This window comes from Eulemur rufifrons, chromosome 7 (assembly GCF_041146395.1).
Source record: "Eulemur rufifrons isolate Redbay chromosome 7, OSU_ERuf_1, whole genome shotgun sequence".
NCBI classification, from domain to species: Eukaryota; Metazoa; Chordata; class Mammalia; order Primates; family Lemuridae; genus Eulemur; species Eulemur rufifrons.
The window spans coordinates 185,789,210-185,813,245 of record NC_090989.1 but is presented as its reverse complement, the minus strand read 5'-3'; the positions used below and the strand labels follow the sequence as shown (position 1 = coordinate 185,813,245).

The 24,036-nt window shown below is 38.9% G+C and overlaps 1 protein-coding gene and 1 pseudogene across 2 annotated transcripts in view; both read right to left on the bottom strand.

The window, feature by feature from the left end:
• Positions 1-24,036, bottom strand: part of GRM7 (glutamate metabotropic receptor 7) — an 856,215-nt gene that overhangs the window by 526,598 nt on the left and 305,581 nt on the right. The gene's annotated exons all lie outside the window — the stretch shown is intronic.
• On the bottom strand, positions 22,685-23,412 carry LOC138387014 (max-like protein X; annotated as a pseudogene).

Here is a 24,036-nt window from a genome sequence, read left to right as displayed (position 1 = left end):
CTCTAGGCTCATCTTATATATTTCCTGCCCCAATCATAAAATCAGCCATTTTTCAAGGAGCCCTTGTTCTATTTATTGGATAATGGTATTAGAAACCATGACTTGGGTGCTAGATGTGCTTGTTGCTATTGAGGTATAGTTGCTTCTAGGCCCTCTTAGCTGATACTAACAGCAAGAAAATCTGCATACACTAACCCATATACATATAAATGTCTATAAACATTTCTATGTGTAACCTATGTAGCTATATTAAACTAAACATGAGCGCATACTAATGTCTCTGACTCCAATCCATTACTACATAGATCCTGTAGCTTCCTCCCTTTGCTTTCCTCCCACTCCAACAGTGCAAGCAACGTCTTTTAAATAAAAACACACACCCAAAAATTTCACTTATACAGACCAACTTATACATGTACAAAATGGCACATGTATAAATGTATTCGTTGTATCAATGTTTATAAAGTCAAGATACAAAAACAACTTAAGAATCAATAGGTGACTAACTAATAAATCTATTCCTGATGTAGCCATTATATCAGCTTTATGAATTCTGGTTGAAAAAGATCTCCAAGTTATAGTGTTCAATAGCTGAATGAAAAAAATGGATGTGTGAACAATAGATGAATAAAAGAAATCAAAGAAGGCCGGACATGGTGGCTCATGCCTGTAATCCTAGCACTCTGGGAGGCCAAGGCAGGAGGATCATTTGAGGTTAGGAAAGTTCAAGACCAGCCTGAACAAGAGCGAGACCCCATCTCTACTAAAAATAGAAAAAATTAGCTGGGTGTGGTGGTGCATGCCTGTAGTCCCAGGGACTTGGGAGGCTGAGGAAGAAGGATTGCTTAAGCCCAGGAGTTTGAGGTTGCTGTGAGCTAGGGTGATGCCAGGGCACTGTAGCCTGGGCAACAGAGCGAGACTGTGTCTCAAAAAAAAAAAAAAAAAAAAAAAATCCAAGAAAACATCACTGAACATTAGACGAAAATCTAGATTTAGAAAGACTTTTTAACTAAGATAGGAAATTCAGTAAATTCAATAGCTAGAAGAAGAAAATGAAGTTTCTTCTCACATCGTATGCAACAATTAATGTCAGAAAGATTAAAGACTTTAAATGGCAAAAAAAACCTGTGTGACCCTATACATACATTTAATGATAAAAATAAAACATAATTCATACCACTAATGGCAAAATGACCATTCAATAGCATAAACACCATTAATTTCATTTAGAGGCAAAAATAGCCAATATGATATCAATATACAAAGGGTAGTTTGGAGAAAATAACATTTGTAATGCAAATGACAAATCGATATCTGCAATATTAAAATAAAACAAATAAATTGATATGAAGAGACAACACAATAAAAATATGGAGAGTACGCATAGGCTATTAATAGAAGAGCAAACTCAAATGGCCAATAAACATCTGAAAAGATGCTCAACATTCCTAATTTATCTGGAAAAGACTTTAAAAATGATATATCACTTTATACCAATGAATGGATTGAAACTAGATATTGACACAATTATCCTATTATGGGGGAATTAGGATAAATTTTACCTTTTGTCTTACACTTTTATGTATCATTTGATCCCACCCTACAATGAATATGTATTAGTTACAAAATCACATAACCAGTTATTTTTATTAAAAATTTAGAAATAAAAATACAAGCACATGTAATTTGCAAAAAAACCCCACAATTTCAAAATAAACATATAAAACATATTTAATTTCACTAGAAATCAAGGTAATGTAAATTAAGGCAATATCCTTTATCACCTAAGAAATTTTCAGTGATTAAAAAAAAATACTTATAAGATTCAATAAACAGATGTGACCTATACAGTTTAGGCTGTAAGTCAGTAAAAGCTTGTTGTGTTAATTTAAAAATATATGTCAAATATTTAAACATATTCATACTTTTTAATGAACAATTGAACTAAGATTTAAGCTAATGAAATAATCTGAGATTTGGGGTGGCTTAGCTATAAGATTGACTATGACATTGTTAGTAATATCCCAAGTTGACAATAAGATATAACCTAGTTATCTAATAAGCATTGGCTGAATATATTTTGACAAAGCCATATAATAAATAAACACTATAATGGACTAAAATCACAATCTTAAAAGAAATCAAAATCTTGAATTATATAAGGATATGAGAAGATAATCACAGTGTTATAAGTGATAAAAGAAAATCACAAAATTATAAAATGTAGGATGTATTTGATTTTTAAAAAAGGTTATATAGATATACACACATGCATATATGAAATATATCTATACATCCCTATGTAAATATGAACAATGATTATCTCTGAGTTTAAGAATTTTAAAATGCCTTAAATTATATTTTATATTATAATAAGTATTAAATACAATATTTTATATCATAAAATATTTATATTTTATTTTATAGATATCTTTTTATAGACATTTGAATGATTTTATAGTGTGTTCACATTACTTTTGCAATTACTATATACATGTGTGTATAAACAAGGAAAACACAACAAAACATGAACAAAGGATTATAGATAATCACTTTTCACAATTTTCTTTATTATTATTATTGAAATGTATTTTAAGGGAAATAGAAGGTATAACAGCCTTGGTAATTTATTTATTTTTCCTTGAGATTTTGGGTTTGCATAATCATTTTCATTGTAAAAATTTATAGTAAGGATCTGAACCAGAATGGAAAATCCATTGCAGGCAATAAAGCTGAAGAGGACGTTAGGATGTCGCAGGGAAGCTCTCACAACTGCGTGTCCGCCAGTTGTTGAGCAGAACTGGGTCAGGCAGCGCACACTGCACTCAGCACACCGCTTGGAGCAATATTAGAACGTGCCTGAGTAGCACCAACAGAATCACTGGTGGCCCATTTGTAATTCTGTGATGTCTTGTCGCCTCCTCTCTCAATCTGGACATCCTACTCCCTCATTCCTCCTTCAAATTAACTCCCTTTGGTTGGGAAAGGCATTTTGTCTTTTTGTTTATTTTCTCCTTCTTTCGATTTCAGCAACGGTAAGGAGTTAAGGAGGCATATAATCTTTAAGTTGCGCCACTCACCTAAAGAAAGAAAACTATTCCCTCAGGATGAAAAATATAAATGATGTGATTGCATAAACTACTAGAAAACTTTCCATTGAGCTGGTTACAGGAATGCCTGAATCACGTCATACCAAAGATTGATGCCTGCGCTTACACAAATACCCTAAAGCGTGTTAATGTGGCAGAATTTAACATAGGTATATCCAACACCATCCATAAAGAAATCATTTGGGTCACCTGTGTTCCTAATGAAAGCAACACCAACAGAGAGGACAAAAACACACACACAAAAACAAACCCTAAACAGGCTTTAGGTGTTCAGGAAACACTGTCAACTTGAGCAACAGAAACATTTGCTAATAAATGCATATTATAATATAGAACAGCTTATTTGGGGAAGTTTTAGGGAAAGTGAAGGGGGTGGTATTATTAACCTACGTGTTTAACAATGTGGCCACAAAACGTGTTATATTCAAATTTTGAATAATTCTCTAAAGCAATCTCAAATTCTATGGGTTATATACAACTGAGACAATCCCATCTCTTCACCCGATGGCAAATCACCATTAAAATATTCTGTCATCAGTTTGGAGATGTACTATACTTATGTTTAGGAAATGAGAATTATAAAATATGTTAAAAAATACACAAAAGCCTATCACAGACACCCAAACATACAAATACACACAGACATTTACTTAGAGGTATATACACTTGCCTTCTATCAATTAACAGTAAAGTACTCTTCATTGCTTATGTAACTGAGACAGGAGTCAGATACCCTGCAGGCAGTTAGAATGGGGTCATAAGAAAGCCAACAGGATAAACATGTCCCAAGAATGTGAATAAGACAAATGTAACCAATAGGGACTGTTTTGTTATTTTGCTTTGGCCATAATATCTTTATCTGAGGTAAAACAGGGAATTCCTTTAATGTGGGCATGTGCACAGTTAAGGCAACAGTGTCTCTTAATGAACTACCCTGATTAACACAGTAAAAATCACACCCACCAGTGCCATGACAGTTTACGAATGCCATGGCAACTCCCAGTAGTTACCCTATAAGGTCAAGAAAGGGGAGCGTTCCTGGGGTTTCTAGGAACTCTCCACCCCTTTGCCAGAAAATCTATCTATGAATATTCTACCCCAGCTTAGCATATCATTAGGGATTAGCATTAAAGGACAAGCCCTGACCCTGGGAGGTGGCACCATTCCTCCTTGGATCAGTCTGCTCTTTTGCCTTTTCTTAAGAGTGTACTTTGCTTTCAATAAACCTCTCTGCTCTTGCTCATGTCTGAACTCTTTTCTCTGAATCGTGTCCCAGCACTTGAATTCCTTCCTGCGCTGAGGGCAAGAACCCTCTCTGCCCTCACTTACCTGTGCAGGCATCACAATTATACTAACATGTGATGATCATGACACAAAGGCATGGGACACTCTTTTCCTTTGCTTTTCCCAGCTTCTAAACTTCAAAAATACAGGCATAACCCACGTGTTCAATCAGGCATATTCCTACTGAAGTGACAGAAATAGCAAAAGGAGATAACTTTCGAAGGCATTTTCAAAACCACTTGGAAATAAAAATAGAATCAGAGCCAGGAAATAAATTCACTTTATTATTTTAAAAAGAACAGAAAATTTAAAAACCTTACGTAGAGATAGGCCTATACATTATTTTTCAAGTGGTAAATATTTGAGTATTCTTATCCCTGTCCTCTGACATGAAATATCTTTGCCAGGAAGGTTTTCCAAAAGGTACCAATATTCACTTGATGAGAAAGTTGAATTTTGTCCAGTTTTCCAAAAGGCTGTGTTGGAGATACAGACTTAGAAAGGAATATAATGTTTAGTTCTTAAAAATTACATTCATAGCCTGGGCACAGTGGCTCATGCCTGTAATCCTAGCACTCTGGGAGGCTGAGGCGGGAGGATCGCTTGAGGTCAGGAGTTTGAGACCAGCCTGAGCAAGAGTGAGACCCCTGTCTCTACTAAAAATAGAAAAAATTAGCTGTGTGTGGTGGTGCTCGCCTGTAGTCCCAGCTGCTCGGGAGGCTGAGGCAGGAGGATCGCTTGAGCCCAGGAGTTTGAGGTTGCTGTGAGCTAGGCTGACACCACGGCACTCTAGCCCTGGTGACAGAGTGAGACTCTTGTCTCAAAAAAAAAAAAAAAGAAAGAAAAAGAAATTTCATTCATAAGAACATTTGTCTACCCTTTAAGACTTCTAAGATATTATTATGCATACTCACTTTTTTAATATCCATTAACAACTCTCTCAGGGTAGAAAAGAAATTTACTTTTAATATCACTTTGTTCATGTGAAGTAACGGAGGGAGAGATAAGCTATGGGATTTGCCCAGAGTCACAAAGTAAGGGCCAGAATTAGAACAGAAACTTAACTTTTAACTCCACAATCTCTATTCTTTCCAATATATTAAGCAATTTGGAATGATCAGAAATGCTAGGTCTTGCCCCGGTTTTTCTAAATCAGAGTCTCAGGGGATACTTTTTTAAGGAAGTATATATTTTTAGCAAATTCTCTATGTAATGTTTGTATGCAACTAAGTATGCTACCATCTTCTTATACCATTCACCCATTTTTGTTGGGGTCGCTTTGTAAAATACGTAACAAATATATAATTTCATGAAACATAGAAAGAAAATATAACTTCTCCCTTCAAAAGAGGTTTAAAAAGGGCATACCATTATTAGCAAATAAGGTTCTTAGGACTTTCTGAGTACTAATCTCAGAAAAATCCTGGAGTGTATAAAGAATCCAAGGTTACAAACCTCTGCAACCTTCTTAGGAAATATCTGCAGGTGTCTGAATAACTATGGGAAGAAAACAAGAACAAAAAATCAAAGCCAAGATTATTTCTTCCAGTGATGAGCAAAGCATATTCTTTTCCTCTGTATGTATTTTTCAAACCTGCCAGCAGTTCCTCTCCCTTATAGTCTGCCTCAGAAAAATTTATGAGATCTCTGAAATCTGGCTAGAGATGAAACAAACATTTGTTCAGCAATTAAATATTTAGAGGTGTGATGGTTGAAGCTCAAGTACTTGTCTATATGTGTAGAAGAGTTTGTTACTTTTTTCATTCAACAAACATTTACACACCAGGCATGAAGCACAATATTAGAGATACAAAGAAAAACAAAACATAGCTCCCTCCTCCAGAAATCCACAACATAGTGGGAAAGATGTTAAGAAAACCGATAGAATGAACTCTAAGAGGTCAGGCTTTAAAGAAGGGGACTTTTGTTTTTGTTTCTTTCTGAATCTAGAATACTTAGAACATTACCTGGGACAGATGAGCTTTGTGAACATCCAAAATTAACATTGAATGACTTTTTTCAGGTGAATGTATCTTCTTCCAATAATACTTTTTTTTTTAATAAGGGAATTAAGACAACATCCAGTAATGCGAGACTCAGCAAGAAATCAAATATAAGGCCCTTTGCCCCGCTTTCCTGGGAAATACTTTTCAAGAAATTGTCCTCTGAAGTGGAAGACGCTGCAGTGATCTGCACAGATGCCCCCAGCACCAAGGCCCTCAGGCCCCCGCCGCAGGGAGTGCTGGTAGCTGGTGATTCTTCTAGAATCGCCCTTGTCCAAGGTCATGATCCCTCTCCAGGGGCAGCCCACATCCAGTGGCTTGTCCATGTGTCCCAAGGCGGAGCAACACTGAAGGGCTAACCCGACCCAGAATCCTCTGTGGGGCCATGTGAGTGACTGCAGAGAGAAGTTCATCCCCTTCCTCTGCCTTCCTGTACCCTCCGTTCCCTCACAGGTGCACTCCAGAGCTCTCCCCAGTAACCTGCTGCATGCACACCTGTGCTCATAGCCTGTTTCCCAGAGAACTCAACTTTAGACACCATATATTAAGGTCTGTACTGTATTTGCATAACTATGATCAAGTCAATTAACATCCCTGGGCTGCATTTTTACACTATCTGTGACATTAAGAGATTGAAGTGGCTGATCTCCAAGGCCTTACTACCTCTGAAGTTGTGTGATTCCACTACTTAATAATCTTATTATAAGATAAATGAGCTGTAATTCCTTAGATGTCTGAAAGAAAGAAAACTGTGATCATTATCCGTCTTGAAGAGGAGGATAATACTGTTCAAATCCAATTTTCATATCAAGATGATACAACAATACCTTTTTTTCTTTGTCTTCTAGAAGAGAATTGTCTAAGAATATTGTTTCTGATGGATTGAGCTGGTATCTATAAAGCAGAGTCTTCACTGCCTTGAGAAGGGATTGAAAGAACTAGCTAGTAAGTATTTTACTTGGAGTGCAATGGGAGCATGGGGAAGGAAACATATAAAAATGGAACAGAATCTGGGTGGTAAAAGTCTGAAAGGGTCTCCAAATACTTGTGAGTTTTGAACCAAGTTTTATGAGACCAAAGCAACATGCAGCAACAGTTGTAGCTACTATAATGCTCCCAACAGCCCCCTACCCCCAATCACCATTCCCTGGGCTTTACAGGGGTGCACACGTGCTCTTGAGAAATGGAAACTCAGCTGTGGTGTCTTGTCAGTGCCGGGCACATAATGAGTACATGATAAATATTTGTTGAATTTTGTAAAGTATTGCTTATCACTGAATCTATTGTTTTTAGTACAGCATCAGGCACAAAATAATCAAATACATGGTGATTGGTTAGTGGATGAATGGGTGAATGAATAAAAACATAAATTAAATTTTGTATTGTTCTTTTTCTTGCTCCTATTCAGCTTTAGCCAGGGAAGCCTTCCTTCTCTTTTTGCTGGAAACCACCTTTCTCAGACATATACTGTCTGAGATCAGGTTTTTTAGTTATGAATCCTGCAGTATTCTGGACATTTCTTTCTCAGTGCTCATTGCAGTTTGCCATCATATATTTTTGTGATTATTCCACTAATGTCTATCTTCAAAGCTCCACACAGGCTGGACTCTTTCTATTTTTTGTGTGTGTTTGTTTTTCATTATTGCTGGAAATTAGTACAATGCCTGACACATAGCTGGCACTTAATAAATATTTATTGGATAGATGAATGGATGGATGGGTATTGAATGAATTAATCGGGAGAGAAAGAGAGACAGGAGAGGAGAGAGAGAGAGAGAGAGAGAGAATCAAAGAAACCAGGCAGATATTTCGGTTTCTCTACCATTTAGTGGAAATAAAAAACTAGGATTGGATCTAAATCTCAGTGACAAATGAAAAAGAAAAAGGGGCGGGGGAGGGGAGAGGAGAGGCTAAGACTCAAGGGAATGACAGAAACTAAAAAGAAGTTTGAAAAGCCATGCCTCATTTAGAAGGGGGATTAATTCCATCTTGACATACGAACTTGATACTTCAACTGGAAATTGTGTAGAATTTGGGTCTTGGTGAAGTCACAACTAGGGAGGTGGTTTGGTGGAATTGTGTAGGCCTGTACTTGAACACCCTGTTGAAAGAAAGAGCCACCGAGCCTGAGGGAACTGCATCGGTTAATTGGCAGAGAAGAGGTGCCAGCCAAAAACAGTCGTGGGGCGAGGGGGACTGAGGAACACCGAGTCAGGGAAGTCAAGCGTAGAAAAGTTTTAATGAAGGTGGCTGCGATTAGTTCTGTCAAATGCCACTCGGGGTCAGGAGAACATGCTGGCTCCCTTACTCTCCTCGTTAATAATTTGTGCTATTAAATCCAATGTGAAGTGCAAAATGAATTTCTGCTTGTTCTTTCCTTTTATAGCTGTTCCTTATTGACATCCACAATGAATTTTTTCCCTCAGGGTGACTTTTTTTTTTTTTTTTTTTTTTTTTTTTTTGGGCCGGGAATACAGAAAGCTAATTTTGAATGCGGAAAACTTACTGGTGCTTTTTAATAGGTTTATATAAAATTCAATCCCCAAAATAGATCTTATCTGCTCATGCTCAACAGGTAGTGGATTGACTTTATTCCACCTGGTAAGACCCAGATCACGGATTTGCCACTTGGGGTTTCAGGCTATAACAATCTCACTTAGGAACCCCAGACAGGCCATCTAGTAATCCCATCTAGTAATCCCATCTAGTAATCCCATTTTTCTCATTGTCTGGTTCTCTTCCCACCTGCATCGGAATCCCAAAGGGTGCTATTAAAAGCACATATTTGGGGGTATTATCTACCAGGAAGCTGATTAGGATGTACAAGAGCTGTTTCTACAAACTTAGCAGCCCGGGTGTTCTGGATGCTTTAGTTGGCAAAACTCTACTGGAGTTTAGACAGAATTCAGCTTTTTGCATTTGACATTTAGAAGACTTGGTTTAACCATATATATATTTTAATCAAAGGCAAGGTATTTTAGTCAAAGATGAAGAAGAAAAATCTACTTTTAAAATGTATGCTAAATATCATCCTGTGAAGAGGTCTGAACACTTCAGTAATAAACACAATGATAAATATCTAGATGGTTGGTTATTTATTTATTTATGGAGTTGCAGTTTTACCTGGGGATAGAACTGGTGGATAATATTACTTTCCATGATTTAGCACCAACATGGCTAGGGACTTCTTCATGTAATAAGTGATTCCCATTTCTAATATTGGGTAGCCCCCATTTTATGAATTATTCATCCTGCTAGCCTTCCACCAGAGTAACATCAGTTTAAAATTTACAAGGCACAAAACAGAGCATTGTAATTCCTCAAAAAGCCAACACACACTATGTGCATAATTGTCCCTATTGCTGTATCATTTTCTTTCACATCACATGCCCAGAGCATGCAGGAGAGAACGGGGCGGTCACAGGCGGCTTTCCTGGGGAGCCTTATATTCAGTTTCAGCTTTGATGCTGAGATATTCAGATATTTCTTTTATACAACATTTCTTGAATATTTCCTTTAGTTTTGAAGAGTGCAAGATCTTAAATTAGAAGGAAAATTCCCATTCTAATCCCATCTGTGGTGCTTCTGGCATTTCTGTTCTTGACTTGATTCTTAAAAACACATTCTTTCTGTAACACCTGGTCCTGTGCTTCCACATCCCCGCTCTCCCTAGAGTTTATCAGGTGTGTTGGTTCGTTCGTTCTTTCTTTCTTTCTTTCTTTCTTTCTCTCTCTTTCTCTCCCTTTCATTCCTCCCTCCCTTCCTTCTTCCTTCCTTTCTTGCTTTCTTTCTTTCCTTTCTCTCTCTTTTCTTCTTTCCTTTTATCTTCCTTCCTTCCTTCCTTGAAATAATATTAAGGCTCTATTTTAAGGATAACAAATCTTTTTTTTTTTTTTATTTCATCTTATTGTTATGGGGGATACAGAATTGCAGGTTACATACGTTGTCCATGTACCGCCTTTCCCCCCAAGTCAGAGCTCCAGGCGTGTCTGATCCCCAGATAGTGCGCGTTGCACCCATCATGTAGGTATATATCCCTCCCTTCCCCAACCCCCCTTCCCAAGTCAGCACCTTCAAGCGTTACCATTCCCCAAACGGTGCGCAATGCACTCATTGTATAGGCATACACCCATCCCCTCCCCCACCCCCCACCTCAGTCTGATATCCGATTGGTGTCGTTCCCAGATGTGTATTTAGGTGATGTTCAGGGAAACCAATTTTCTGGTGAGTACATGTGATGCTTGTTTTTCCATTCTTGGGATACTTCACTTAATATAATGGGTTCCAACTCTCTCCAGGAGAACCATAGAGATGTTGTATCTTCATTATTTCTTATAGCTGAGTAATATTCCATGGTATACATATACCACAGCTTACTAATCCAGTCATGTATTGATGGGCATTTGGGTTGTTTCCACATCTTTGCTATTGTGAATTGTGCTGCTATAAAGATTCGGGTACATATGTCTTTGTTACAGAATGACCTTTTTTCCTTTGGGAATATGCCCAATAATGGGATTGCTGGATCGAATGGCAGGTCTACTTGAATCTGTTTAAGATACCTCCATAATGCTTTCCACAGGGGTTGCACTAGTTTGCAGTCCCACCAGCAGTGTATGAGTGTTCCTGTCTCTCCACATCCACGCCAACATATGTTGTTTTGGGTTTTTTTGATAAAGGCCATTCTCACTGGGGTTAAGTGATATCCACTCACGAGAATAAACAGACCACCTACAGAATGGGAAAAAATATTTGCATACTACACATCAGATAAAGGACTGATAACAAGAATCTATTTAGAACTCAGGAAAATCAGCAAGAAAAAATCAAACAACCCTATCAAAAAGTGGGCAAATGACATGAATAGAAACTTCTCAAAAGAAGATATAAGAATGGCTAACAAACATATGAAAAAATGCTCAACATCCCTAATCATCAGAAAAAGGATAACAAATCTTCCAAAGATACCCCAAGCCTCATCAGTATGCTGAATGGAATGCTAAGGTTTTGTACAAAGATGGTAGGAAAGCTTCTTGGGTACCATGCTAATGGCTGTGGAGCCATGGTAGCTAATAGATGGGAATGGAGTAAACCCTCCATGTGTTTAAGCTGATGATACTTTTGCCAGCTCTGTGCAGCAAATGCTGCCTTTCAAGTTCCTTAGCTAAGATTCTTTGACTCAGCACTCAAGCCATTACCTATCCCCTTGAAGAATGTGGCAGTAGTTGAATGCAAAGAGATATTTTATGGGATTGAACTGTGAGCAGCTGATGCAGATGAGTCTCCTAGATAAACTGAACAGAAACATTTCATTGTCTTACCTAAAATATCCTCTCTGCAAGAATGGTAATGAGTTAATACATGCTGCCACACCATCGTGTTTAAAAGTTTTACTGTCTGGGTCCATTCATTCTGTGTCTTTATTCACCTCTCCCCTTGTACCTGAGAGATGAGATGTGCATCTCTCCTGCCAAGCTCAAACCATTGCTCCTCGATCCTTATTTAAAAAAAGAAAATCAAAATTATCCTTTAAGGCTCATGCAACCAGCTATATCTTTCTCTACTTCTACCCATCTCACCTCTCACTCCTTCCTTTGGCTCTTGGCTAACCTCCTGGTCAGCTCTGCATTCATCAAACGCCTTGCAACTGGTTCATACTCCATTTTAAGCCCTCACTCCTGCCTGACTTCCACATGCCTTTGAACTACCTCATCAACAGACAGCTTCCTAGTTCCATGCATTTTTCCTATATATTCCACATTATCTATACCTGCTGCAATGCTGTCTCTGCCTGGCTCTTGATGTTTTCAGAATTGCACCATTTTTTAAAGTTTTTTAATCAAGGTCCCGATCTTCTGGCAACCACCTCCACTGCTCAGAGCACACTGTCTTTGGAAGTTTTACCTCTGTATTTTCCCTCTTGGGTCTCCACCTCTCATGTTCTTACTCCTTTATCCAACTTAGATCCTTCACTTGATTCACTTATTCATTCAAATATTTCTTAACTTCCTAGTATTTTCCAGGCATTAGTCATCTTTGGGAATATAGCACTAAATAATACAGATGGTCCCTGGCTTATGATGGTTCAACTTAGGATTTGTTAAATTTATGATGGCGTGAAAGTGATGCACATTCAGTAAAAACTATACTTTGGGTACCCATACAACCATTCTGGTTTTCACCTGCAGTACAGTATTATGTGAGACATTCAACACTTTATTATAACAAAGTAGGCTTTGTGTTAGATAATTTTGCCCAACTGTAGGCTAATGCTTGTGTTCTGAGCATGCTTAAGGTAGGCCAGGCTAAACTACAATGTTCAGTAAGTTAGGTGTATTAAACACACTTTAAAGTTAGGATGTTTTCAACTCACTATGTGTTTATCAGGATATAATCCTATCATAAGTTGAGGAGCATCTATATAGACAAGATTTCTGAAATTGTGGAAGGTACATTCAGCCATGATCTTGCTGAACCCTCAAATCCCTTGACCTCTTATCTCTCACACGCTCCTGGAAAAATCCTCTCCAGGATCATGTTAAATGCTCACCACCTTTGCTCTGACATGCAGATTCCTGAGTGCCGCTGGAAAAGACAAGTTGCTGAGAAGTATGGAGTGATGCCACAATTTGGTTAAATAAAATGATTTGTGTTATGGGACTATAATCAGATCTATCAGTAATCATCCTTGATGTTCTGAACTCCCACAGGACACAACACAGTCCCATGATAAAAAAAATGATGATGGCTAGTGTTGATTACAGCTGGTGCTGTGGACGTTGCCCTCTGAGCAAGCCTTTCTCCATCTCATTCTTTTCTGTGCCTCCACCACCAACACAGCTCAGCTCCTGATATGCAGAAGGTGCTCCATATGGATTTTTTAAATGAATCTGTATCTCACAGATGAGAAAACCAAGGCTGAGAGAAGTTATGTAACTTGACCAAGGTCATGCAATAGCAGGTAGAACAGAGGCAGTACCAACCTGGGAACCGTAGCTCCAGGCCACCCAGCCCAGCCCATGGTACTGAACTCTTCTCATTCTTTCTGTCTCCTCATTGCCAGCCATCAACCAAGGAAGACTTTGAGCCCAGTGAAGGCCGGGGCCATGTCTTCGTTGCACTCTCTTCTAGATCACTGCCACTTGAAAAAATAGTTTGAATAAATAAAGCAGTGAATGAATGAGTGAATGAATGAATCTTTTGGAGAGGGATCAAATGGGGGTGAAATATTTATTCTCTTTGATTCTGAGGAGCAATAATGGCTAAATATGCTGTTATCAAAAGCACTAGTACCTTTTTCTAAGCGTCTTCTCAATTTATCTTGCCACATTCAATTTAAGGTGGCCGTACTAAATATAGAAGGCCCAGTCTATTTAAATGACCTATTTAATAACATTCCTCCTTTGTGCTTCAGACATTTCTTTTAAAAAGGAGCAAAATTGAGTAAATATATTCCATTTTCGTGGTTATAATTACAGAGGCATCTGAAAAGATAAAATGTGCCATTTTCATTTTGCTTTTGAACAGATGTTGCAAAATCAGTAGGATTTGGAATGAAAGTAACAAATTCTGAAATCTGTGCTATTAGTGTCTTAAAAATATTAAATATATGCTATGTTTCTACTGTTTCCTACTCCAGAGTTTAACATCCTACACATTTAGCGTGCAAAGCTGAAGCCAAGGAGAGAGAATCCTCCACTTGACATGGAAACCTTGGTTTATGAAGACACTGGTAGGAGGTGCTTGCTTCTGGAGCTTCACTCCTCTTTCCCCTTGGACCTGAGAGAGGAGATGCACATGTTAGGATGGGTATTGGGTGTCAGGATATTGTATCACTTTATTCAGGTTTCTGTTGAGGCTGAGACAATGAATGTGGAGGGGATAGAATGATGGGAAAGATAGAAAAATGAACCTGCAGGTAGAAAGGAATACAAGGCACAAAGAGAGCAGGTAGCATTAAATGAGATATTCTTTCCAAAGCAGCAGTTGGCAAATGCAGTTGTATGTAAGAACCCTCTGGGCCACTTTGCAACTCCTGACGCACAAGCCCTGCCCTAGCCCAGTTAACTCAGAATCTCCAGGAGTGGGACGTAGGCAGCAGTATATTTTCAAACTCCTCAGGTGTTCCCAACATTCAGTCAAGGTCAAGAACCACCATTCCTATTTCTCTAATGCAGATGGCTGTTAGGAAGTGGGGGTCGCAGCAGCTCACTGGGACAGTGATAAATACACTCCTCGAACTCTTGCTCCCTAGCAAACATTGTTTCCCTTCTATCGTCTCCTATTTCTCTTTCAGGTTACATTTAATTTCTCATGCTAGCTTTCTTCATCATTGTTACTTATTGCCACCCAAACAGTTCATATGCAAATCATCTGTAGCCAAAACTCTGACTTCATTTTACGTATGCATCTTGTCCGTATTTTCAACCAGAAACCTTCTCCTGCACTCCCGCCACTTAAGCGTCCTCCAATACCTGGAGGTCCTAATTCTATCACAAAGTCAGCTGTTTGGAAGCAAGCATCCATTAGAGCACATCAGATGATAAGGGGAGGCCGAAGTGGCTCTCCATTCCCTTTATATCACCTTGTTCTTGAAGCCAATTATAGTCACACTATCATGAGCTGGGTCCTGAATGCTACCGACACCTCTCAGTTTTCTCAGATGCCACCTCTCCTTTTGCATTTCTTGTAAAAGTTTAACAGATATAAAGATAGACTCTCCTGTCTTGCACCTTAGAAACAACAGGGTTATATTTTTCCTGGTCCAAGATGATTCGATGTAGCCATTGTAACACCGTCAAATGTCATAGGAAATAAGAGAGGGTGGCTGTGGGAGGTCAGAGACCTTGCTTTATTAAATTTGAGGTTTATTAAACATATAATACTTGGTTTCCTTTCCAGCAAACTTTTTAACCATCAGCATCTAAGGAAAGGCACATCTGGCATAATTTAGTTGTGTAATAAATTGGTTTGCCTAATTTAATTATCAATTATTAATGTATTAGTAACAGATAAATAAATTCCATAGATTATCCCTCAGCTTCATTTTAGCTAATAGTGATAGCTGCTTCTCCCACTAAACATTTAATAGAAGATGCTAACAAGTTGCAAAATTAGCAGATTTAAGTTTCATTGCCTTTTGATTTCCCTATCCGCCTTCTAATGAAAGATCTAATAAGCAAGGACGTGGCCAGGAGGAGGCAGTGAAAAAGAGAGAGAGAAAATGGAAGGAGAAACACTAATGAACACAGAACCAAGTGCTTTTCCATCCCTCCTCCCCCACGTCACAACAGTAATGAGTATGTCAGAGACCCTTCTCCTTGCATAAGACTTTCGTGTGTATTTGAGGTAGAACCTCGGTACTGACACAACGTCATGAACAAAGAGAATCATGTCTAGTACACTGAGAGGAATCTGAGGGAAATTTTAAGAATGACTTAAAGACCCATGGCACAATTCTATTAATTCCTATTTTAGCCAGAGTGTTTAAATAAATATAAACTCATTCCTTCAAATGAGTCTTCCCTCAATGTGGTTAAAATTAGCATATCATCAATATACATCCCTCTTTTAAAATCGTCTTTATGGTCAATTTATCAGCCACCTGTGAAAATTACTTTTATTCCTCTGTACTGATGTCTGGGTTTTGCCTTACCAACAGTGAGTCACCATATTCACGTAATTAACCAGACACTATGCTGAATGGCTCTGCTGCATTTTCAAATGTTGAATCCATCCTGAAATAAAGATCTGCCATCTCAGGGAACTATTATAGTCAGTGATTCTCAATATTGGAAAAAAAAATCAAAAAGAAACATGATGCAAGAGTATTAAATACAAATTGCACAGCTAATAAGCACACTTTGTGTATAGTTCTAGATGAATTACATGCTTCTAAACTAAGACCAGCCCTAGAAGGCAGGCTTTCTGTTCCCTAGTGCCACCAGAAGTTTACATTACCCAGTTCACTGAGCTTTGGAGTTGAAATAAATAATTTTATGGCTCAACCTAAAGATCTTTCTCAGATTATTAATTCACAGTTACAAGATGCACAACACAATGTGATGCTAAATCTAATGCACCATCCATACATAACCCAAAGGCCCTCAGATCTTCCACCCTTTGGAGCTATTATCTTCAATAAGTTTTCGAAAACCAAGACCAACCCACCCAGTTCATATGGACATTGATGTTAACTTCTAAAGATAGCATTTGGTGTTTGGGAATAGCTATCTTAGCCCTGAAAGAACAAAGGGAAACTGACATTGTTGGGAGCCTAAAACCCTAGTGTTCATATTCTCATGCATCCATCCAAATGTACAGAATAAACCCTCCATACTAGTAGCCTCCTTCTGTACTTATTTTTAGCGATAATACTTAAATAAATCACCCATAAGCCAAAATTGCTATTGAATTATTTACTTACATCGAGCAAACCTTTTGAGTTTTTACTGAAATTATTTATTTACAAATGAAAAACAGCTCAGAAATCCCCAACACATTGACCTAGAACATAAATTTCACATCTTTTTCCTCTTACACAGCTATTTTTAATATGAGTAATCATTAATGCATGGAGAAAAAAAAACATTGCTCTACTATTAATGCAGCACTGGGTTCAGTATCTTTCCACTTCTGTTAAAAAGCAATGGTCTGTCTTGCAGTCATAATGGGGAAGTCAGAATGTGGGAGCTGGTGGAGTGAAGAGCACTTCTAACACTTCACCAAGGCCGCCTCCTTATCTCTGCAGTGGCTATTTGCCCACTGAGCATGCATCGCCTCTGTTTCCATGTATGTATCCACACTTCCTGGCAAGGTGGCCTGCGTGCTGTAGGGAGAGCCAGGCTAACCTCCAGACCTGACGGGGATAAGGGGACCCTTTTCCCTTTGCCCACATGGGCTCAGAAATGCAGGACTAAGCCAATCGATTTTATGAAATTTTCTTGATCAAAGGGAACTGTTAAATAATTGCCAGGTAATGCAATATTAACTGATAAAACTTAGTGGACCTTTGTCCTAGGCAAGAGAAAGAGATTTTCTTGCTCTTAAGAGAGAACCATTGAAAGAGATAATCTCTCCTCCTCTAACCTTTGAATACTGACACGAGGCCTAGATTTGCCACAATCATTGTCCTCCTGTCTGAAGATCAAGCTGCCACATAAGTGAAATGATGTTCCAAGTGGACAAGGCCTGAATCCTGGTACACCCATGCCTGACTCCTGTTCACACCTGAACTTTTTCCTTTAACTGAAGCAATACTCTTCCTATATTGCTTAAGTGAGTTTGACTTTCCCTTTCTATTATTCATAACCCAGAGTGCTTTGAACTATTCTCCAATCACAAATACTATGTCTCAGCTTCCTCTAGACGTTAAAAAGTCCATCCCTTCATCACTGACTCATTCTGTACTCTTAACACAGCTTAGTTTCATCTTTTCTAGCAAGTCTTTCCTGCTTGACCTGGAATCAACCTAACATCCAATATCTAAATTTACAGTAATAAGAATATGAACCAGAAGAGTATTTATTTCAAATCTGAGAACAAAATTTTTTGTTTAGCATATGATGTCCAATACATTCAGAAAGTTCATAATTTTATTTAAAAAGTATAGACTAAAAAAAAAAATGACATTTTGAAAGAAGACTTCATTAAAAATCAGATTTTAAAATGTCAGTGGGTTCCTATACTTGTTACTCAAAGTCCAGATTTTGAAAGTAGAGGTTAACGTAGACACTCAAATTTCCATAAAGGTAAAAAAACAGTTTTCTAAATCCCTTCCCTGGAGATTTTGACTCAGAAGTTCTGGGATGTGTTTAAGATAGGTGATTGTGTCTTCAAGAAAGCTAAAATAAGGAATGATACTTTAAACATCAACAAAAGAAACTTTGCATGTGTGCTATTGTTTTAAAATATTTTGTGTTTTGACTTTGGGAGTAGGAAATTGAGGAGTGGCAGTAACACAAGTCTGCTTGGAGCTTTACCTAAATGCATTATTAGTAAGAGAAGACAGCAGATGACAAGGAAAACACTTACCTTCTATTAATACATATATCATAGAGAATAGGACAATCTTGAAAATTATCTTCGATTGAGACAAAATGGCTACAGGCTTTTTTAACTAGCCAAAAACACTGCTGGAGAATAGGTAGCACCAGTATCTCCAGACCCTAATAGCAGGATAAAAAGAATATACTACAGTACTTATAAGTTTAAAACAAACAAAAACCATGGTAATGTAATCAATACTAGACAAATAGTGAAAACTGTCAACCATGGCCATATCCTGTCAAGGCAATATATTAAATCTTGTTCCAAAACATTTCCTTTACTCATTATATAGAAAGGGTATTCCATTTGAACTACTGCTTTAACTAAAGAAAAATAAAAGTTTAAGGCATATTTAAATACAGATGCATACATCCTATCTCTGAGAAATCAATTATCCATCAGATAAGACAGGCTCAAAATTCTGGCTATATTAGCTAACTATATGATCTTGGTAAGTATCCTAATCTTAGTATGCCTTGATTTCCCCATCCATCCATTAGGGGTAGTAGTACCAGCTTCTGAAGAGATTACCTAGTGCAGCATTGGCAAAGTAGTTACATAATGCTTAGTATATAGCAAAACTTCAAGAAAGTATAACTATGGTCATCACTATTAATGTCTTGTGTCTAAATTGGCAGTAGCATTCAACTTGCAGCTCCTACAGAGAATGTAATTACATGGACTCAGAAAGAATTGGGTGACCAACCCAGGAAGAAAACACCACTGTTTAAAACAGTACTTCTGGTTCCAGTATATAACCCATGATCACCTTTGATAACGGTAAAAATCTCTTCCACTCTTTTCATGTGATCTGATATTTGAAAATAAGTTCAAGATGGGAATTAGAAACAAATTAAATTAATTATAAAACTAAATATATTTTTTTTCAAACTTTCTCATGCTCTTCCCTTAAACTCTAGATATTCTAACATGTTCCCCCCGAGACAGTGTTTCTAAGTGCTGTCCTGGACCACTAATACAAAAATGACTCTAGGTGAAGCAATTTATTAAAATGGAAATTACTGAGTTCCCAGCCCAGACTGAAGGAAGAAAGATGGTGGAGGTTGGGGAGAATTCTGAGTGCCTGCAACTGCTGGAGTCACCTGAGGTGAATTTTTATGTCCATTTAGATGTGGGAAATAATAATCTCAAGCAGTGATTCTCAGTGGTTCCTCGACTAGTAGCATCAGAATAACCTGGGAACTTGTCAGAAATACAAGACCTGCAAAATCAAACTCTGAGGGTGATCCCAGCCATCTGTGCCTTCCAGTTGATTCTAGTGCATCCCTAAAGTTTGAGAACTACTGCTCTAGAGACTTGCTGTGCAAGGTGTGATCCAAGGAGCAATGCTTTGCACCACCTGAGCTTGTTAGAAATCAGAAACTTGGGCTTCACTCCAGTCCAAGTGAATCCGATTCTATACTTTGACAAGATGCCCAGATTATTTGCATGCACATTAAAATCTGAGAAAAACTGGGCTACAGCAGTGTTTTAAACTTCCATGAAAGTAAAAGTAAAAATGAAATTTCCCAAACTCCTTCTCTGGATACTCTGATTTAGAAGATTGCTATGGTTTAGATGTGGTTTTTCTCCCCACCAAAACTCATGTCGAATTCTGATCCCCAATGTGGTGGTGATGACAGATAGGGCCTAGTGAGAGGTGTTTGGGTCATGGTGACAAATCCCTCATGAATATATTGACGCTTTCCCATGGGGGTTGAGTGAGTTCTCACTTTCATGAGAACAGTTGTTAAGAAGAGTCTGTCTTCCTTAGCTTCTCTCTCTTGCTTCCTTTCTTGCCATGTGATCTTGTTGCACACACCCATTCCCTTTTCTGCTCCTCCACCATGTTTAGACCCAGCATATGGCCCTCACCAGAAACTGGCCAGATGCACCACTGTGCTCTTGAACTTTCCAGCCTGCAGAATTGTGAGCTAAATAAACCTCTTTTCCTTTTACAAATTCCCCAGCTTCAGTTATTCTGTTACAGCAACACAAAATGGACTAAGACAGAAGGTCTGGGGTGATTTTAAGATTTCATATGTATAACATGAATCCCAGATGACTAATATTATCAGGAAAGTTTAGGAAACATGGCTTTAGAGAAAAATTTCTGAGCACCACCTAAATTATGAACATTATTCTATGTAAGTATTTTTTAACCTTGGCACCATTAACATTTTGGGCCAGAAATTCTTTATTGTTCCAGAAGACAACTCTTGCAGTTATTGATTGCTGTATAACACACTATTCCAATGCCTCGTAGCTTAAAACAACCATGTGGGTTTGGGAAGGGTGGTCAGGGATTCAAGGGAGGGTTGGCTAAGTGGCCCTTCTGCATCATGTGACATCATCCCATGACACTCCCTTGCTTGCCTTCCATTAGCAACTGAGCTGGAGGGCCCATGGCGACCTCACTTACATAACTGTTCATTCAGAGCTCTCACTGTTGACGTGACATCTCTTGCATTCAGCAGTTCAGCCCACACATGGTAGACAGATTCCCAAGAGAGAATGAAGGAGCTTCCAGGCCTCTTAACAGTTAGACCTAGAACCGTCAGTGTCATTTTTACCATGTTCTGTGGATCAAAGCAAGTCAAGGACAGACTGAATTCAAGGGGAGGGCAAATGGACACTACCCACTTACAGGAGGGAAGGAATTAATAGTAGTTATCTTTGGAGAATACTTACTCTAATAAGCCTTGTATACATAGTCCACCTTAATTACAGAAATAACATGCACTGTTTATGCATCCCATTAGACATTTTTTAAATATGGATTGTGGAAATAATTTTTTCTGGCTTTCCAATTTTCCGTTCCAACCACACCACCCTTTTGTGGAGTAAACTTTTTGAGTTACACATGACAACAAAAGTACAGGTGATCCCTGACTTATGATGGTTCATCTTACGATTTTTGACTTTATGATGGTGCCAAAACCACATGCATCTGATAAAAACCATACTTTGAGTACCCATACAACCACCAACCACTCTGTTTTTCACTTTCAGTATGATATTCAATAAATTACATGAGATATTCAGCATGTTATTATGAAATAGGCTTTGTGTTAGCTGATTTTGCCCAACTGTGGGCTAACTTAAGTGTTCTGAACACATTTAAGGTAGGGTAGGCTAAGCTCTGATGTTCAGTAGGTTAGGTTTAGTAAATCCATTTTTATTTTTATTTTTAAGGAAAGCATTTGGCAATATTTATGGTAATATAATTTGATATAAAAATATTTCCTCTCGATAGTCAAACCTCTCAGATATCAAAACTGAGGCAGGCAGAAGGGAGCCTGAGGGACAAGGATGTAGAGAAGCTACTATACACCAGCATTTTAAGGAGCCCAGGGTTCACCCAGGACTCTCTTGGGCTTGTGCACCCCAGGAAACCTTTTGAGCATCTTTCAGCCCCCAAGTCCTGGGAGAAATACAGGCAACACTGAGGGATGACAGAGGCCCAGTATGCTTGACAGAAAGGATGGGATAGTTCTGAGGCCCAGTTAATTTTTCCAAATTGTAGCTTTAGCAAAGTTGCATTGTTGGTGTTTTGAAAAATAAAAAATTTCAAATAAGTAGTGCTGTGTCATACCTGTCTTTGTCATGCAGCAAAATAGTCTGTGGGAACCAAGAGGGCAGGAGTAAGTAGGGCTGCTTCCCCTACCACCCAGAGGAGAGGAGGAACTGGAAGCCCTGCCCTGAGCTGGCCAGAAAGCCCTGGCCTCACCTGGGACTGACTGGGCAGCCCTAGTCTAAGTGTGGGGTGGCCTTTCACCGTCCATGGCTGTGAGAGTATTCCCTCTTACTCCTTTTCTCCTGCATAAATGGCCAAACTAGGGCTGAATGTTGCCCAAGAGACCAAAATGGAGGCAAACAGTTTCCAAATATATGTAGATCAAGAGCAGAAGTCTGTGAGGCTTAGAGAAAGCACTAAGAGGCCAGGATCTCTCTGGCGTGCCCAGAACAGACTCTGATCCCAAGGACTTCCATGGGGAGAGGGAAGACTGAGTAGGTTTGAGTTTTATGGTCAAAATAATATATTAATTGGAAGCTTTCACTAAACAAACACCCCAGACGCACTGATGATGAAGTGGGGCTGGGAAAACCAAACAATAAGTAGAAACCAGCTGACCAGTGTGAGATGTCACAGTCCAAGCTCGTGGGACCAGCATCTCCAGGGCCAAGTAGAGACTCAAAGGCCTCTTGCTGGCTGTTATGCAGGTTTCCACAAGCCAGTCAGTGCAGCTGTTTTTTCAATTGGTGCAGGACGCCAATCACAATCTCCCATAGGGTCTGTGGCTTACAGTGCTCCTCAGTCCAGCTAAAGACACAGGCCAACAGCTCCTGGAAGCTGGTCGCAGAGATGGTGGCAGTAAAGGACTGAAACAGAGAACCCATTATGCCTTGAAACACACAGAACTTGACCCAGTTGGAGACCTGGTCCTCCTGGTCCTCCCCTCATGTGGGTTGTCCTGGTATACCTTCACAATCTGCTCACAGTTCACTTTCATGATCTTTAGGGCCGTGACGTCCTTGCATAGCGTGGACACCTCTCCTCCTGCTTTTTCTTTTCCTTGTGAAAAAACTGGATGTAGTCAATGGTCTTTTGTAGAACAATGGCTTTGCTGAGCTTCTGGGAGCCAATGGAGAAGTCCAGCTGCTGGCAGGTGGGGACAATGGTCTGGAGGTCCTCACAGCCTTTCTTGATGGAGTCCCTCCTTTTCTGTTTGGCCTGAGTGTGTGCTTGCCACCGCCAGTCCTCATAGGACTCCTGGCGGTAATTACTGTCCTCATCATCTGTGTTGTGATGGAAGAGGCACTGGTGGAACCAATGCTATTAGCTCTTAACACTACCCTCCCTTGCATGTGCTTTCTATAAGAAGCCCAGGATCCAGGCTGTTGTTGCTGTAGGCACACTCCACCTTGACCCAGGGGTCCTCAGGAGAGGCACCCTACTCTATCATCTTGGACCCACTGAACCGGAAACAACTGCATTTTTAATATAGGGTATTTTTAACTTACAATGGGTGTATCAAGACATAACCTCACTGCAAGTCAGAGGGCATCTGTACCTAACTCAATTGTAGAGCGAGATGAGTTTGTACATTCTGCATCAGGATATAGAAGGTTATCAGCAACCTAGAAGCCCCTCAGTCACTACTTCTTTCCAAAGGTAATCATACTTCATTCTGTCACCATAAATTAGATTTGCCCACTTTTTGATTTCCTATAAATGAAATAATAGAATATTAGCCCTTTGTGTATGGCTTCTTTTGCTCAACACCATATCTTGCAGATTCATCTGTGCTGTTGTTTATAGAGCCAGACCCTTTTTACTTCCCTTTAATTGGTGTGCCTGTCTGCCAACTCTTTTCTTACATTTTATCTTTTATTTTTTAACTCCATTAATCTTCATGAAAAGCAGATTCTACAGCTCTCCTGATTAAAACTCCTCATGAACTCTTGGCTCTCTACTTCCAAAGCAAAATCTAGCTGTCTAGCCTCCACAATCTGATACCAATCTGTCTTCAAGTCTTATATTATTCACCAACCTGAATACCCAACGGGGTTCCACTTAATCTTTCTTT